Below are 5,453 nucleotides of genomic sequence, written 5' to 3' on the forward strand. Positions count from 1 at the left end.
ATATATATATCATTTTTGATAAAGTGTATATTTATCAATAAATATAAATGTGTTATATAACATATTTTATAAATACATATTTTATATATTGCATATGTGTATATATAAACATATATTGCATGATGTGTGTGCCCACATATGATGAGTCTGTTTTGTGATTCTTCTGAGACCTATTAGAGGCTCCATGGGACACAGGTACAAAAAGAACAAACCAGGCATTCTCCGGGTCACAGTACTCTGCAGAGCTAGATCTGGTTCTGGTTCTTGAAACTGGATGCTTTACAGTCTACACAGTAAATTTGTTATCTTAGCTGTGCTGGTTTCCTTTTGCTGTTCTAGCAAATTATCATGAATTTAGTGGGTTAGAACAACACAAATGAATTTTCTTTTTAGCTCTTGAGTTCAGAAGTCTAAATCGAGGTGCTAGGAAAGCTGTGCTCCTTCTGGAGGCTTTCAGTTCCCTGGACTTTTCTAGCTTCAAGGGCTGCCTGCATTCCCTGACTTAGCCCCTTCCCCTCAGCTTACAGCCCCTCCTCCATTTTCAAAGCACATCCCTCAACCTCTACTAATGACCCTAGGATTACATTAGTCCCTCCTTCTCCAGAGCCTTAACTTAACTACATCTGCAAAGTCCCTTTTGTCATGTAAGGTAACATAGTCACAGGTTCTCAGGCTTAGAATGTGGACATCTTTATGGCAAGGACATTATTGTATCCACCACAGTAGTTCACTCTAATTTGATGTATGTTGTTTCCTAAATCCAAAGAGATTTAACTATCATTGCACCTCCTTTTCCTTTGTGAAAAACAAAAATATATAAACTTGCTTTTTATTTTGAAAGAGTATCTTACTATGTCACCAACATCAGAACTCCTAAAGTGTTTACCAATGATAAGGTCCCTCAATTTTCATGGTCAGGTACATTTCTTTCAAAAGCAGCTTTCAAAATTGCATTTCTTGATCAACAGTCCCAATCAGCATGATTCAATCAATGGAGTAGTTCGATAACGCAGATCAGCATAATGTACCACAGGGTGGTGATACAATCAAAGTTCCTTGGACTAGATTATAACAAAGGACTCAGGTTGTCAAAGCACTGAGATAAGACACTGCTGTGTATCACTGCAAGTGCTGGTGAAAGAGAACTGCTTCAGTACAACTGGCTAATTAGTGGAAGGAAAAAAAAAGCTAACTCAATGAGTAAAAGGTACAGGAATTCATTGCAATCCACTAACGCATACTCGTTCCTATTACCAAAGTCCCAATATTTGCCAATAAGCACCCTAACTTTCATACAAAAGCCATGAAGATATTATGAATTCAATGTGTATGATAATTTTATATTCTGAAAATCAAACTATAGATCTGGATTACATCAACCCTTTGACTAAAAAAGGTAGCAAAATGTCTCATAGCAATTATGGAATTCCTCTAGTTTTCTAACCATGTCTTGACCTAAGAACTGAAAAGCATGAGCTTGCTGTTGTCTTCGTGTAAATGAGAAGTGTTAGCCCACCCCCAAGTTCCTGTAGTCATTTCCACAATAATATTATATGGCAGGAGCTACTGCTTTCCCGAATCCTTGCCTTTAATAGACACTTTATTCCAGGCAATCAGTTAATGAATTATTTTTCCATAACATGTCACAGATTATTAATATACATTCCTGAACTGATGATGAGATCATTCTTACCTTCAAATATAAAGAGGTCAGGTATCCTTCTCAGATTACATTGTAAAATCTTTTTGCAAGGACCGCTTCGAGTACAAATAACAGTCAAGAGTCCAGCCAAAAAAAAAAATCAGTCACTCTCGATATTTCAGGCTGGAAGGGATTTAACACAGAGAATTGGGGGCATACAAAACTATTGGAAGAGCTACAGCCTTCAAGATGATCTTATTTGCAAAGCAGAAATAGAGACACAGACATAGAGAACAAATGTATGGATAGCAAGGGGTAAAGGGGGGTGAGAGGAATTGGGAGATTGGGATTGACACATATACACTATTGATACTATGTATAAAATAGATAACTAATGAGAACACACTGTATAGCACAGGGAACTCTACTTAATGCACTGTGGTGACCTGAATGGGAAGGAAGGCCAAAAGGGAGGGGATACATGTATATGTATGGCTGATTCATTTTGCTGTACAGTAGAAACTAGCACAACACTGTAAAGCAGTTATACTCCAATAAAAATTAATTTAAAAAAAAAAGAAAAAAAGGGCTTCCCTGGTGGCGCAGTGGTTAAGAGTCCGCCTGCCGATGCAGGGGACACGGGTTCGTGCCCCGGTCCGGGAAGATCCCGCATGCCGCGGAGCGGCTGGGCCCGTGAGCCATGGCCGCTGAGCCTGCGCGTCCGGAGCCTGTGCTCCGCAGCGGGAGAGGCCACAACAGTGAGAGGCCCTCGTACCGCCAAAAAACAAACAAACAAACAAACAAACAAAAAAAAAAAGAAGAAGAAGAAGCCTGAAAGTGCTCGAATCACAGGGAAATTTCATCAACAATGTCCGCTGCTGCGGGCATGAAGCCAGTGACTCACAGGAGGACGCACAGAAGCAAATTTCTTTCTTCTATTTTCTAAAAGCCAAGGATCTAGTCATTGTTGCCAATAGAGCAGTGATGGTTCCTGCTTCTTTCCCCTTCCAATCTTGCATTTTCCTTGGCAGGTATGCAATTATTGGACTTACCAAAATAAGAGACTAGGAGGACATATTAATTCCTGACAGATAAGCACAGATGTTGAAACCCTCCCAGTTATGTGAGGAATAATGCTGGAAAGAGGTAACAATGAGTAAGAGAGAGACCTTGAAGGAGTAAAGGAGAGAGAGCTTTAATCGAGTAAACTGGATTTAGCTTTTAGTTTTTAAAAATTACTTCTTAAAGCTATGTCACCATCTCACTCCACGTGAAATGTTATTTGTTATTTTTCTTTTATTACGCTCTATCACTGACACATTTGCTGACTTTCTGAAAATCAGTGAGAAGTTCTCACTCATCTTATTTGTTCCGATAGAGCTTCAATTACATTTGAATTAATTATACCTTGAATGTTCAAACCCCAAACATTTTAAAGAGACTTCTGCTAAAATTATACCTACTTAGAGAATTTTTAAACATAAAACTGACAGCCCTTTTATTTTATTTTCTAGTCTTGTTATTCTGTTTTTCTACCTTTTTTAAACAATTAGGCATTTCCTAATTTTTAAGAAAAATTATAAATTCTTGTAATTTGTCTAATGAATTAGTAATGTGATTTTTAGTACATTTCTATATTTGTTAACACGGATGTTATATGATATACCCTAATTTTTGGAGAGCCATATTGTACAGTTATTATTACTGTGGGCTTTGGGGTGAAAATACCTAGAAATGAACGCCAGCTCGCTCGCACTTCTCATGTGCTCTTGGTTTAACGGTTGTGTGTCCTCAGTTTTCTCACATATCAACTGAGAATACTATCAGTACTTATAGAATTTACTGTAATGATAAAATAGTTCATAGTACCAAGTACATAGTAAGATCAAATTTGTCAGTTGTTTTAATAACTGTTCATAGCAGCAAACTAGGTTGTCTTTGCTCTTACCTGTAGAGACAGGGTTTTAAGATTTGCCTTTAATCCTTTATGAAAAGAAAATAGTTGTTTTTACCTCTTCTTTTTTTCTGTACCTCAAGGGTTCGTAGCTCTTTCTTTTTGTTTGTTTGTTTGTTTGCTTGTTTCCTTTCAGGACTACTCTTTGAGTTGACTGACTTATGAGACAAGGAAATCACACACTTTACCCTACTGTCACCCATGTCTAGTCATGGCCTTTGGCCTCCAGAAGAGAATAAGTGAATCACCAAGCATATAATGCTGGCAAGACCAGGAATCTCCTAGGAGGCTAATCAGTGATCTTGAGACTATATAGCTCTTAAAAACCCTTTTCAGAAAACTATAGAAGATGGGGGAACAAAACACAAAAGTGGCTGGGTTTGGCCTTAAGTGTGTATACACTACATCATGGCCTTCCATCTATGAACTATAAAATAGATGTGAACATAATAATATTTATATTTGCCTATACCTATGTCCTCTTCTTTACCAATTTTTAGTAACATTACATCCACAATTGTTAGGACTTTACTTGTATTCTAATATTAATCAGTGTGAGCATATTTCCTTCCATGCATTCAGTAACTCATAAAGTAATTAAACTAATTCAGAAAAGGAACCAGTTGAAGGGTGCTCATTTTACTCATTCGGGGGCATATAAAAAGTTATTCTATGGATATATGAAGTTATTCTAGCTTAAGGAAGTAGAAAAAAAGTCAATTACTCTCTACCCTTCTAACTGCTACCATACTGGGCAATTTGAAATGTGATGAGCCTGGAAGAAACTCAGGAGTGTGGCATGAACATGGGGAAGCAAAAGATAGCAAAGAAATACAAGATCATGAAGCAAAATGCTTAGTCTCAGCAGTCAGAGGCTTAAAGGAAAGTTAGAGTAAAACCTAAAAGGAGGAAAAAAAGAGAAAGATCTCAGTGAAAGAGAAGTCCCCCACCAATCTCCCTGCTCATCTCACAATGCACTCTTCCAATGCATCACTCTTCCAATGAGCCCATGCTTTCCTTTCCTGGTTGATATCAACTTTATCAACTTTTCTGTTAAAATCTAACTGGATGAGTACTGTCAATAATGGACTGTCTGCTTGCTAAGTGTACCACCTGTGTACCTGTTTCATGCCTGAAATTGAGGAAATGGGGCACACGTCCTGAATGCCTCTAAGGGTTGTCACAGATTCAAGATTTAAATGATTACCATGCACACACAAAGGAACTTATGCAGCTGACTGCTTAGTTACAGCGGGTAACTCAGCACAAGTGTTCTATCACAACCACAGGACCAGGACCTTAAGTGAAGAAGCTGTACTATCCCGGGAATCCCTACCAGCTGCCTGTCTAAAGGTAGGTACAACATCAAGCAAATGCCAGATGATTATGAAGCCCCTCAGATCTAATTCTCTCAAGTTCTATGGCTTCCTTTGCCTGGTTTCTCTTTTAGTAGTTCATTAAACAGGCTTCAGCATGAATTATCTTTCCAGTCACTCATTTGTTCTGTTATGAACTAATCAAGTATGGTTAAGTACACTCACTTCTTGATGCTGTTTTGAAAAAGATAGTTTGTCTTGTTTAAAAACGTATTGCATCATTTCATAAATTAGATACCTGCATGACTGCTCTCATAATTTGATGTTCTTTATTTATATTAATTTGCTCAACAAATATGTATTCAATCCATACTACATATTTAATAAGATATGGTCCTGCCCTTAAGACACTTACATTACATGGAGGAGAGAAATATGTCATTGAGTAAATACGGTTCTTAGGGGAAGGATGTAGACACATAAAGGAGGAAAGAATTGTTTATTCTAACTTGCTTAGGATGGAGAGAGAGGAAAGGCTAAA

General features: G+C 37.7%; 1 pseudogene; it reads left to right on the forward strand.

Moving 5' to 3' along the window:
• The first annotated feature begins 4,401 nt into the window (after positions 1–4,401).
• Positions 4,402–5,002, forward strand: LOC137209797 (rRNA-processing protein FCF1 homolog pseudogene; annotated as a pseudogene).
• The last annotated feature ends 451 nt before the right edge of the window (positions 5,003–5,453 follow it).

The sequence above is a fragment of the Pseudorca crassidens genome, chromosome 2 (assembly GCF_039906515.1).
Source record: "Pseudorca crassidens isolate mPseCra1 chromosome 2, mPseCra1.hap1, whole genome shotgun sequence".
Lineage (NCBI taxonomy): Eukaryota > Metazoa > Chordata > Mammalia > Artiodactyla > Delphinidae > Pseudorca > Pseudorca crassidens.